Source organism: Echinops telfairi, unplaced genomic scaffold (genome assembly GCF_000313985.2).
Source record: "Echinops telfairi isolate 266 unplaced genomic scaffold, ASM31398v2 ScPeMD7_7468;HRSCAF=8506_0, whole genome shotgun sequence".
NCBI classification, from domain to species: domain Eukaryota; kingdom Metazoa; phylum Chordata; class Mammalia; order Afrosoricida; family Tenrecidae; genus Echinops; species Echinops telfairi.
The window spans coordinates 34,477,135-34,491,166 of record NW_022111369.1 but is presented as its reverse complement, the minus strand read 5'-3'; the positions used below and the strand labels follow the sequence as shown (position 1 = coordinate 34,491,166).

At 41.3% G+C, this 14,032-nt stretch overlaps 1 pseudogene; it reads right to left on the bottom strand.

The window, feature by feature from the left end:
* Positions 1 to 12,685: 12,685 nt before the first annotated feature.
* Positions 12,686 to 13,419, bottom strand: LOC101643492 (annotated as a pseudogene).
* Positions 13,420 to 14,032: the final 613 nt, after the last annotated feature.

The following is a 14,032-nucleotide window of genomic DNA, read 5'->3' as shown; positions in this document are numbered from 1 at the left end:
GTCAGACAGAGACTGGTGGGATCCGCAAGACTATGACCTTCAGCCACCTTCAAGTCTGGATGTCAACTCACCTCCGTGTTGGACTAGTCACCTGTTCAAGATCAAATGCACCCTTTACCCAAGGACAGGGAACTAGGAAAGCAGGAGAAATCAAAACAGAAAACATTGGGAGGAGGTTGGATAAATAACAATACATTGAGGGGTTTTCATGGATGAGTTCAAATATATGTTTTTTATGTATAACATATAATAATTTATTCTCTAAATTATATCTAATAAGTCATATGTTTATAAGTGATACATATAAATATATTTTATACATATAAATCTTTTATATACATAAATTATTACCTGAAAAACTCATGAGAAGTTCTATAAACATTCACCTCCATCACAGCAAAGAGTTTTAAAAAATAGACTCACATATAAACTACTTACATAGAAGCCACTCACAAACTGAAACCGACCAATAATAAATGATGTCAATGTCGGTGTCAAAAAGCCCAAGAAGAGCAACCCTTTGCTTGTTGAAGTCCTTATACTCATAGGTAATTCAATGTAGCATTTTATTTTTCAAAATCAAGAAAATACTGTAAATATTATGTAATTCTCAAGTTTGTCTGACCACGCAAGATTATAAATTACAATTTATTGCTGGTCAATTATAAGTTAAAATCTATTGCCAGCTTCTGTGAGCAAAATTAGAACTCCCTGTGAACAGTTGATGAGCTGAGGGATTATGCACTGACCATAACTTACTTGTGATATACAGAGTAGGCCCTTGCCCTTCCTTGTGTGCTGCCTACTACCCTGAGAAACAGTAACAACTGTCCTTAAGACAGAAACCCAGAAGGGTGAGTGTGATGGTGGGGAAGGAGGAAAGTAAAAAGAAACAGGGGAAAGATCTAGGAAGCAAAGCTATGGATAGAGGTATAAACATAGGTGTACACTTTTGTAAATATATTAATTCATAGAAATAGAGATATTGACTTAGGTACATATATTTATATGGCAATACACTGAGGGAGTGGACAGACTTTAGGTCTCCGCTCAAGCCCTCCCTCAACACATGAAGACTTTGTTCTGACAACCTGGCATTCTATGATGCTCACCATCCCAGCACCATCACTGAAGACAAAAATGAGTGCACAAGCAAATGTGGTGAAGAAAGCTGATGGTGTCCAGCTATCAAAAGATATAGCATTTAGGGTCTTAAAGTCTTGAAGTTAAGCAAGTGGCCATCTAGCAGAGAAGCAACAAGCCCCAATGGAATAAGCACACCAACCTGTGTAATCATGAGGTGTCAATGGGTTCAGGCAACAGGCATCAGAAGATGCAAAACAAATAAAACATACTGTTGAGAACAAGAGACCCAAAACCCAGCTCTCTAGACTATAGGACATCCCCTGTCAGAAAGGTCATGAGGAAGGGATGAGTCAACCAGGGTAAAGTATAGCACCGATGAAACACACATATTCCTCTGGTTCCTTGAGGCTTCCTCACCCTCTACTATCATGATCTCAATCCTGCCCTTTACTTCAGGCTAGACCTGAGCGTGTATACAGGTACAGATAAGAACTCAGGAGAGTGGGAGGGAAGGCAAAAAGAGGAGCTCAAATAGAATGTAAATGTTTAGAAAATAATGATGGCAACATATGTACAAATATGCTTGATACAATTGATGTATGAATTGTTGTAAGAGCCCCCAATAAAATGATCATAAAAAGAAATAAAAAAGACAGAAACCCAGGAACGACTGTATCTCAAAGAGTAACCAAAACAGCCACTACACAAATGGTTTGGTTATTCAAGTACCTATCCTTCTCCCATAAAAAGAAATCTCACCTTTTCCCGAGCTTATCAGAAAATATGGATGAGGACCTGGATAAACCACACTTTTCTCCCTTTAATATTCCTGAAGCGAGAAAATCTAAAAGTTTAACCATCCATGCCAAAAGGCATGTTTCGATTGTTGGTTTGGTTTGGTTTGGTTTTCTCTCTAGATTATAGAGCCAGCATTCTCTCCTGTGAATGAGCAGGGGCTGCTCTGATGAGATCTAGCATTGAATGAGAAGTCATATGATGCACAATAGCAAAGAAAGGCGGGAGGCCAAGGGGGTGGACAGAAAGGGTGAGAGGAGACCAGTACTGTGACTGACTAAAGCAACAACCATCTCTGACGCCCAAGATTCTTCTTTCCAAGAAGCCAACACTACAGTGCAAGCAGCTGGTCTGCCGCTTTGTCTCACTGGTGAGAAGAGCGGGCTGGTGGCAACGTTCCATCCATGCCTCCTGCGTGACGTGGCCCTGTGAGCACACAGTCACACACAGAGGCAGGTCTGCTGACAGAAGAGATACTGTACGTCAGAGCGGCTCACGGTGTTTGCCAGAGGTCTTAAGGGGATCTTCTATTTCATTCCGTAGTAATGCCCTTTTTGTTGACAAAAGTAAATTGATGATAGTCAACCGGGAAGCATTTGGTGGAAAAATTCTGTTGACCCTTCACAGATTGAATTTGACCACAGAACAGGACAGCACAGTTGCAGAAATGATGGATTATTGTAATGACTGCCAGAATGGCCTTTTGGCATGTTTAAACGGCAATAAATTTCACCAGAAAGAAGGCAATTTTACTACTTTACAGCAGTATGCAACCACGGTGTTTAAGGTGTAAATAAATCGTGGGTCGTTAACAGCGAGTGCATTGTGTCTGCGGTGCAATTCTTGAGCAGTGGCTACTCATATTTAATTTAATTACCTGGATTAACTTAGCCAATTATGCTTTTCCAGTCCAAGTCACTGGCAGCGTTGCTGACAAGTTTGCTCTCTCCCTGTCTCCCTTGTGTACATAACCCTAGCCCCCGATTTTCCATCCACAGGTACACAAACACAATTGAGGGCTTGTCCTCATCCGGACTCACGCAATAGCCTGCTGGGAGGAGTCATAGAGACTGGTCCGCTATGTGGTTGTTTCCTGGGCTCCCCAAGCCCTCGATCCCTCACTCCTTCACAGAACTAACTCCCTGCCAGCAAGGGAGGCGGGAGGGGGTGGTCAAACTGAAGTTTGACATTTCCTCAAAAATGATCGTATTAAAACCCACTTCAATTTAGAGTTCCATCTCGTTTGAGAATGTTAAAAAGTTGCCATTTCATCAAAGTAAAGGCACTGGGATCAAATCAAGTCCCAGACTGGCTCATGTTGGTATAGAATGCGCTTCCGAAGCATCTCTTCAAAAGGTCGTTTTTAAGTACAGCTCACGGTGATAATTAACAATGTTCATGAATAACAATCTGCTTATAGACCATCTCAAACTTTCAGGTTCTGTCAACCTTACCATGTGTAGATCAAATCCGGCTTGTTTCAAGTGTTGGATTTGGCAAAGGAGCAAAATCCAGGAGGCAATGTCTGGCCAGGCAGCTCACTAATGAGGGTTCCACCTGAGTTGTCCCATCACTAATGAGGGTTCCACCTGAGTTGTCCCAACAAGAAAATTTTCTCCAAGCCAAAATCCCATTTGATACTCAACATAAGGTGGACATTTTCTTTCTCAATGTTACCGGGAAGATAGCCTTGGGTGCTTAGATCCAAGTAGGCACCTGAGTGGTACAAATAATTTCTACTGCACAAAAGGCACCCTATCTGCAGTCCTGGCGGTGCTGCCAGGTAAGTCCACTTCCTGCGCCATGGAGACTGATGGGGCTGACTACTCTCCTCTGAGTATTTACAATTTCAGAAACCATATTTATGGTTGCTCGAGTCTGAAACCACTCAAAACCATATTTATGGCTGCTCAGAGTCTAAAACCACTCAATGACGGCACATTTGTTTTTGTGTGTCTTTGGTTTTCTTAAGTTTAACAATTCTGCTGACATATTGACATATTGTTATATAATTCACATATCATACAACAGGTTAAATATATTGAAAATAATTCTGCAATCACCATTACAATAAATTTTAAAACATTTTAATACTTGTTTTTATTAGCTCATTTACCCCCACCCCAAGAAACTATTGATCCAGTTACTGTCTGCATAGATTTACCTATCCTGGATTTCATATAAAGAAAAACACAACAAAAATCTAAATAAATAAATAAGCAGAACATAGGAAAAAACCTCAGTTAAGAGGCATATATCTAACTTTCTGAGGAATTGCAAACTATTTCTAAGAAACAAGTTTTCATAAATTTACATACACAATATCAGTGAAAAGGAGTTCTTCTCCATATTTTTGCCAAAGCATAGTGTCTGTATTCTTTATTAGTAATTATGAAATGATAGCTAATAGTAATTTTTCACATGTGACACATTCAATCATATTAAGATATATGCAACCATCACCACAATCAATTTCAGAACATTTTCTTCTCATTCTGTGGTAGTTACATAATCTGGTGTCAATTTGAGAGGATTATGAGTGAAGGGATGGAGTCTGGCCTGTCAATCAAGATTTAACCAATGAGGCCTCCGTGTGGGCATGGCCTTCTCCTGAGAATTCTGGGAACCCTGTATTTCCTCCTTGGAGGCTGGAGACACTTCTCTCTCTCTGCTTACTTCCTTGGAGACTCTCTACTGATAAAGCTGACTCCCTGCAAGACATCACCTAGGAGAAGCCACATGGCTCTAACCTGATGCAGACAGAACCCTGTGCCTGGAGAAGCCACGTGGAGACCCCTGCCAGCACTGAGATGATTACAGTGCCTCTGGCTCTATAAGACTTCCCACCCACTGGCCTGTGATCATCCTGTATTCGGATCATTGCATGAGTCTGAAGAGGACTTTATAGATTGGTGTCAGACACATGGGTAATTATCAGACTTATGGACTTGATCTGGACAGGGCTGGGAAGTTTTTCAATATTCAACTACTGTTGTATATAAACCTCTTTCATATACACATATGCATGTTTATGAATTTGTTTCTCTAGTCTACCCAGACTAACACACATACCCATCACTGTTAGCTCTCCATCCCCGGCCCCCCTTATCTTCCTCTGCCATTGTTCCATACAGTTACTGTCTTGTTGTTGTTGTTAGGTGCCGTCTTGTCAGCTCTGACCCATAGTGACACTATGCACAACAGAAAGGAACACTCCAGGTCCTGTGGCCGCCTCACTATTGTACCTATGCCTCAGACCAATTGATGCAGCCTCTGTGAATCCACCTCATCGAGGATCTTCTCCTCCTTCACTTCCCCTCCTCTTTACCGAGCATGATGCCCACTTCCAGGGGATGGTCTCTCCTCATAGGTCCAAAATACGTAAGATGAAATATTGCCATCCTTGTCTCTAAGGAGCACTCTGACCTTCCTTCTTTCAGCAAAGATCTGTTTGTTCTTTCAGCAGTTCATGGTGCTTTTACTATCCTTCTCCAGCACCATAAGTCAAAAGCACCAATTCTTGGTGTCCAGCTATCAAAAGATATAGCATCCGGGGTCTTAAAGACTTGAAGATAAACAAGCAGCCATCGAACTGAGAAGCAACAAAACCCATATGGAAGAAGCACACCAGCCTGTGTGATCATGAGGTGTCGATGGGATCAGGTATCAGGCATCTAAGACCCAGAACAAAATCATACAAATGTGAATGCAGGGGCTGGCTGAGGAGGTCTGGAATGGAGACGTAAAGTCCATCTGTAGATAACTGGACATCCCTTTACAGACGGGTCACAAGGAAGAGATAAGCCAGTCAGGGTGCTGTATAGCACCGATGAAATATACAACTTTCCTCTAGTTCTTTAATGCTTCCTCCCCGCAACTATCATGACCTCCATTCTACCTTTAAGAGCCCACAACACAGGTAATACAGGGTAGATAAACTCCTCAGGACCAACAATGAGACTAGAGATTCCAGGAGAATAAGGGGAAGGTGGGGGAAGAAAGGGGGAATCGATCACAAAGATCAACGTGTAGCCCCCTCCCAGGAGGACGAACAACAGAAAAGTGGGTGAAGGGTGACAGAGGACGATGTAAGATATGAAAATAATAATAATTTATAACTTATCAAGGGTTCATGAGCGAGAGAAGATGGGGGAGGAGAGATGATAGGGGAGAGAGGTGTGAAAATGAGGGGCTGTTATCAAGGGCTCAAATAGAAAGAAAATACTTTGAAAATGATGATGGCAACATATGCACAAATGTGATTGACAATGGATGAATGTATGGATTGTAATGAAATGTTAGAGCCCCCAATGAAAATATTTAATAATTTCTAAAAGGCATCGATCGATTCTTCAATCTTCCTTATTCCAACTTTCACTGTCTCTATAGATCTACCTATCTTGGATTTCATACAAAACAAAATATGATCATGAAAATTCATGCAGAGAAAGCATGCAACAACAATGACTAGATAAAACATAGAAAAACCTCAATCAAAGAGAAAGCTACTTTGTTTTGTTTTTCAATTAGAGAGAGTCCCGTTGTCCCCAGGCAATACCAATGGTTAAGTTCTCCTCTACCCACAGAAGGATTAATGCTTCGAATGCACCCAAAGGTGCCCCAAGAGACAGTCCTGGTCATTTTTTTTCAAAAAATTCCTAGTCTTGCAAACCCTGTGGAGCATCTTCGTGCATCTACTCTGCATGCAGCAGGTTGTCATGACTTGTAATCCACGTGACAATAAATAATAATGGCAAAAGTGCTTTTTGGAGCAACCGTTTAAGAACCCAGCTGCTAAAGGTTGGTGTTTCAAACTCACCAATGGTCTATAAGAGAAAAAAACCTGAAAATCTTCTCACATACAGATGACAGTCTAAGAAACCCGCTGGGTAGCTCTGCTCTGTCAGATGGAGCCACTGTGAGTAGAAATGGATTCAACAGCAACTGACACCAATAACTAGCCGAAAGTTGGTGGTTCAGACCTATCTGGCAATGGAAGAAAGATCTGGTGGGCTGCTTCCATAAAGATTGCATCCAGGATCCCCATCGGGAGCCGTTTCCTTTGACATGCACGGGTCTGCCACAAGTCACAATAGACTGCCCCACTTTGATTTGTTTGTTTGGTTGGTTAGTTGGTTGGTTGGTTTTTTGGTGTGGTTCTTTCAGCATTTGGTTTGGTTTTGTTTTTGGCTTTTTAGACCCAATTCTTGTTTTTCCAATTAAAATGTAGCCCATTATTACACCCACAACTTATTATGAGAACCATACAATATTTCCTGAGATTACATTGGGAAGTTTGCCTTCTCCTGTACGTCAGTAGAAGTTTGCTTGTCATGATAATGCCGGACAGATTTCCGTGGAGTGTCCATTGAGACAGACTAAGAAGAAAGGCTTGGTAGTCTACTTCCAAAAAGTCAGCCAGCAACAAACAAAAGCCTGTGGGTCAGAAAGGTCCAGTCCTTTGTCCATAGAATCTGCATGACTTGGAGGCCAACTTGACAGCAGACAATATCAACGCCATTGTGCAAACAGCCAAGGACATGCCAGTAGTCCCAGCAAACAGAAATGAACATGGTGCTTTTCGCACACCAGCCCGGGGAATGACTGAAATTCTGGAGAAACAGAGGAGGGGGGATGGTTCAGCATACTCAATGACTAGCATCCCAGGGTGTACATGTCAGATATTCCAGGAGGAGACAGGGAAAGGCAGGAGAAGAGAAGGGAGAGTAACTATAAGACATGACATGATGCAAGTCAGCAGAAGACGTTTAATAAAGCTTGATTTGAAGGGCGGGGTTAAAAGGATACAGTCCCTGGGGGACTCGAGGGGTATAAAATTGATGGCTAACTTAAGGCTGGTGATGGATCCCCATCCAGTGGCATTCAAGAGTAAGCACTGGTGATCCACCTCTGTAAACAATCTAGCCAAGAAACCTCAATGGAACAGTTCTACTCTGTAGCCTGTGAGGTCACCATGGTTTGCAGTCATGTTCAATGGTGATGGGTTTATTTGGTTTATTTTACCATTTTTATTATTACTTTACTATCTATCTCTTTATTTCAGTTAAAAAGATGAAAGCCAATAGCAAAAGAGTCCCCAATGTAGGGGGTGCAAGGTTTTAGAAACGGTCTGCCAACTGTCTCATTGTACAGATAGGGAAACTGAGGCCCCCAAATCGGAGCGAATTTCTCAAGACCAACAGCTTTAGTGACCATCCAGAATTGTAGGACACAGATTTCTGACCCCTAATTCTATTTTTTCCAGCCAAAAGGATCCCAAAACGGGCAACCCTTTGAAAGCAGAGAGCCAGACTGCAGCTGTGATTGGCAGACCTGAGAGCGTGATACAATCGGAGGTGGCAGGAGCCTGGGAAAGCCTGCAGGTGCCAGCACATCAGCCCACACCCTGAAAACAAAGGTCTAGTGTGCTTGCGCGGAAGGGGTGTTCCACCCGCACAATGTTCCCAGTCTGCGCGTGGGTTCAAGGGTCTGGGCTCATTGCGGTCGTGACAGCCAGAGAGATAAAAGGAACACTGGGAAGGGCAGGGTATTTTTAGACGACAGGGCAAGGTTATCTGGCTCTAGCTGAGATAAATGAGAAGGGTCAGAACTTCACCAGTTTTCCCTGCAGTGCGTCAAGTTGACCACCTGTGAGGAAGATGGACTTTTTATAGAAGCTGTCGACATTTAAAAGCACATCGTCACGTGCAGCGATAAGTCAGGCCTCCCGTGTTTTGAATGGACTTGTCTCCCAACCTCCCTTGGGCTGATGATATCCTTATCTCTTAGCACTTAGTTAACTCTCGGGCTAGATGCGTCCCCAGCCAGGCAGGCCAAGGGGAAGAGGGCCTCCATTCCCTCTGTTTACCGTCTCCAGCTAAGCTAATTGCAGGCTAAGGAGAATGTCCATGTGCTTGGAATAATCAGGAGGAAAGGGAAGGTAATGGCATTGGAGATGATGATGATGATGATCATGATGATGATCATGATGATGATGATGATGCTGAGACCAGCATATGGCGATGGATGCTGAGACCAGCATATGGCGATGGATGCTGACAGCTCTCTCTTACTGACTGAGGGTTGCTGAATGATAAAGCAAATAGCCTGAGAGACACTGATGGAGATGAAGGAACTGGAGTCAATAAGTGACTGTTTACACCCCACGGTAAATAAATACAGTAGCCTTATTACAAAAAAAGAAAGACTGAAAGAAAATGTTTTTCTTCTGTTTGATTTCTACCTGGTTGGCTTTATGATTTGCTGATTTTTGTCAGGTTCATCAGGTGCAATGAGCTTGTCTGTCTAACAAAGATTAATAGCTCTTCAGATGAGCAGAGGGCAATTAGTTGTGGGTGTACAACGCCAATACAGTGTAACGGAGACTCATTTGTTTGCTCTTGTGCTGCTAGGCATACGCATGGTGTCATAGACAATATTCTACCCCACAGCAATGAAAGAAAAAACTCTTCAGTCCAGTGTGGGTAAGAGGTTTCAGTTTAAATGAGTTACCCTGATCCAAGGCTTCCTAAAAAGAGTTGTGGTGAATCAGCTCTGCGTAGATCACATCTACAGATCATTCAATGCAAGCCAAACATTCAGCCAAGTGTTGTATTTGCACCTAGCATTTAATTCTTACATTAAGCTTATGGTATAAAAGGTGGGACATAAACTAGTTTGTGCTCATCTAATACCTATTCTCCTCTTTGTCCTCAGCAACATAACCCAACATTTTGTTCATAGCCATAATATCACTGCTTAAAAGACTACAATTTTCAGCTTCCTTTATCACTCATACGGCGCACTTATTACTCCTGTGAGTACTTTCTAATAATGAGATAAATGCGAAGTGTCCCTTAGGACTTCAGAGATAGTTCTTTAAAGAAAGTGATCATTGCTTTGGCCCTTCCCCCACTTCTTCATTCTTCTTTCTATTGAAACAGCAGCTGGAAGGGCTGTGGCACCAGCCTTCATGTGAACCAGGCATTCGGATGATAGGAAAAGACAGAAGATGCTGACATCCTTCTTAAGACCAAGAAACTACCTATCTTCAGAAGTCTTTTATTAGAGAGAAATCAAACTCAAACTCACTCAAGTCACTAACTTTTTTTCTTCATTTTATATTTCTGATTATATATAATCTAATGAATGGTCATCAAGCAGCAGCCAAAAAATCAAACAATGCATTGCATTGGGCAAATTAGCTGTACAAGACCTCCTTACAGTGTTAAAAATAAAAATTCAAAAACTACTAAGAAGACTGAAGTGTGCCGGACCCGAGCCATGGGATTTTCCATTGCCTCGTATGCAGGCAACAGTTAGACAATAAGGAAAATGAGAGAAGAATTGATGTTTTTGAAGTATGATGTTGGTGAAGACCATTGAAAGTACTGTGGACTATCAGAAGAACAAACAAGTCATTCTTGAAGGAACTGCACGCCAGAATGCTCTAGAGGTGAAGATGGGGAAGGCTTCCTCTCACTTACTTGGAGCACATTTCAGAACAGACTACTCCATGGAAAAAGAATACCATGCTCGCTTGGTAAAGTAGACGGGCAGCGAAAAGGAGCAAGACCCTAGATAAGATAGATTGGCGTGGTGGCTACCACATGAACTTAAGCATAGCAACTGTGAAGATGGCTAGCAACTACCACATTATTCTAGTCTAATTGATCATATTACAATTATCACGTTATAAAGATTAAAAGGAGCCCAGGATACATAGTGGTTATGTGTTTGGCTGCTAACCACAAAGGAGGAAGATGAGGATTTCTACTCCCTGAAGAGTCACGGTCTCAGAAACCCACAAGGGCAGTTCTCTCCTGTGCTATAGGATCCCTATGCATTGGAATCGATTAGATAAACACTAGATAGAAATAAAGAAACTAAGATTTAGATATCCATGGCCACAGAACTAATGGAAGAAGTGGGATTGGAACCAAATTAACTAAATCTGGAGCTTCTATTGTTAGTATCATATTGATAGCAATAGAAATTGTAGCTTCCTTCCATCACCCTTTATTTTGGTGATTAACAGGCATCTGTACTTGTTTCAATTTTTTCTAAATAAATTGACTCTTTCTTGCCTTAGACATCTGTGAATACTGTTTAATTTGAGTGGAAAGCAAGTCTTTCTGGGTTTTGCCTCACAACGCTTATTTGGCTTTCAAAACTTCATTTAGAAAACACTTTATTGAAATAAGAGCTGTGATACAAAGAGATATAGGCACATCCAAAAGAATAGAGTAAAACCTAGATGAATGGATAAGCTATGGTTCACACATACCGTTAGACACTGTTGTTGCTGCTGCTGCTGCTGCTGTTGTTGTTGGGCGCCAAAGAGCAGGTTCTGACTTGTAGAAACCCTTTGTACAGCCAAGCAAACACTGCCAGTCCTGTGCCATCCGCACCATTGCTCTTAAGTTTGAACCATCCACGCAGCCACTGTGTCAATCCATCTTGTCAAAGGCCCTCCTCCTTTTCGCTGCCCCTCTACTCTCCCGACAACATGTCCAAGGTACGTAAGACTAACTCTCTCCATCCTTGCATCTACAGAGCATTCTGGCTGTACTTCTTCTAAGACACATTTGTTGGCTCTTTTAGCAGCCCATTGTATTGTCAATACTCTTCACCAGCACCACAATTCAAATGCATAGATTCCTCTTCAGTGTTCCTTATTCCATGTCCAACTTTCATATGCAGATGATGCTATTGAAAATAGGATGGCTTGGGTTAGGCACACCTTTGTCCCAAAAGTAATCTCCTTGTTTTTCAACATGCTAGAGAGATCTTGTGTAGCAGACTTACCCAATGCAATGCATCATTTGATCTCTTCCCTGCTGCTTCCATGAGCATTGACTGCGGAGCCAAGCAAGACAAACTCCTTGACAACGTCAGCCTTTTCTCCATTTATCATGATCCAATACCTATTGGTCCAGTTGTGAGGATTTTGGTCTTTACTTTGAGCTGTAATCCATATTGAAGGCTGCAATATTTGATCTTCATCAGCAAGTGCTTCAATTCCTTTTCACCTTCATCTAGTAAAGTTGTGTCATCTACATATCAAAGGTTGTTTATAAGCCTTCCCCCAATGGAAATACTTCCTTCAGTGAAGTACTATACAACATTAAAGGATAACAATGAATCTGTGAAAGACCTCACAGCATGTATTAAGGTAATGAATATTACACTTAGTGAAAGTAATCAATCAAATGTCATATGAGGCCATTATTCTAAAAAGTCATAATACAGTTAGCACAGAGAAAAAGACATCCTTAGAAGGTTATGGGATGGGAAAGCAAGGGAACATAAACCACTAACTAGAGTCTAGAGACACATTAGCTTGTGTGAAGGAAAAGGCAATATAAAATCAGGGAAATGTCAGTACAAAATGATCAAGGCAAAAGAAGACATGGCAGGAGCACAAGAGTCAAAGGCAAGGAAGAATATTATTACGTACATAATACATATTATTACATATGTAATCTTGCAACCACAGTAACAATTACCATATATACTCATGTATAAGCCGAGTTTTTCAGCTCTTCTTTTAACAATTACACCATTTATTAACATACGAAATTAAATCTTTTTGCCATAATAAAACAACTATCAAAATGGATTCCAGAAATTGTCCAACTTATTTTTTTAAACATAATTAATTGTGTTTTGATTACATTTCGTTAAGTGTCCAGTTTTCTTTGACAAATTTATACAAATAATAAATTTCAAAATATGAAATATTAGAACTTAGTTTATACTTATGTAACAGAGTACAGTACCCCTAGTGATACATACTGCCCCTTTAAAGTCTACAAAGAAACCTTCTGTGACAGGTTGTCAGTGTCACAGAAAAACTATGAATTAAACACCTGTCAATTCTGTTGTAGTGGCCTGTCAACTCATTGCGGTTTAGTTTCTTGTTCTCCTCAGACATATCTGACTGCAACTCATAAGGCACCAGCTGGCTACAGCTTCTCCACTTCTTTATCAGCAACCGGATCTGAGCTAGGTCATTCTTGGATCTATACATTTTGACTAGTTTCAGCCTCTGAAGAAAGTCTTCTTTCTCCTGAACCTGCTTCACCAACGTTGCTCTTGCTCCCTGTACTCTGCCTCGGGTGGGAAGGTTCTCATGGACAGAATCATTTTGGGAGGGAGCACTGCTCGGCCCACCATCAAGGAGCGTAGCATCACGTGCACTGATATCCTCGATGGCATTGTTCAAGTACGTAATTCCTTCACACTCACGGCCTCTGTGCTTCACACTTTCTTGAAACCCAAAACAGTTTTCATCTGTTGAGGAGATAGACTTGTCTGAGAAACTCTATCTCTTTCTTCTTCCTCTACTTTAAGGCGTTTTACCACGGCCCTGTAACAGAAATGAACAGATGATCTTGTTTTTCTTAATCGTTCCCTCAGTGTTGCACTCATAGGTTGCTTGCCTGAACTATGAGTATGGGGAAATGGCGGGATCTCACAGGCCTGTGGCATACTGGGTGACGTCAACACTGGATCTGACGGCCTTTCCATCTTAAATGTGAAGCCTTGAATTCTCCCTCCACCATGCCCAGAGCGCGCCTTCAGCACATTTTTAATACAGTTTTGTGGTAAAATTAGGTTCCTTGGCTGATATTCGGGTCAGCTTTTACTCAAGTATACACTTGTATACTCTACAAGTAGATACATAGACATGCAAACTGAAGAGTTGTGGGAAGGCAAGTAGGACTACCCCCATAAATAAATATACAGGTTTCACAGAAGAAATTTCTACATATGTATTTTTATATGCTTCAAATATATCAATGAATATAGTATAGCATACCAAGAGCAAAATAATGAAAACTTCTTAGCCATAATTGGGCATGGTGAAAGAGTAATTGCTGACCCTGAGGGATTATGACCATAGTCTCAAAGAACATCAAAGTCAACTGGGAAAATATAGTCCACAAAGACAATGTCCTGTATCTTAGTGACTGAATTCTTAACACTTGTGAATAGCCATCTAAGGTACAGCTATTAGTATCTCCCTGTTCAAAGCAAAGAGCATTGAAGAAAGTCAGCGACCCATGGAAACAATTTAACCTAAAGGAAATTAGTTCATCACATTAGATTTTAGCCTTGCCAGTTTATTTTTTTAAACAGACACACA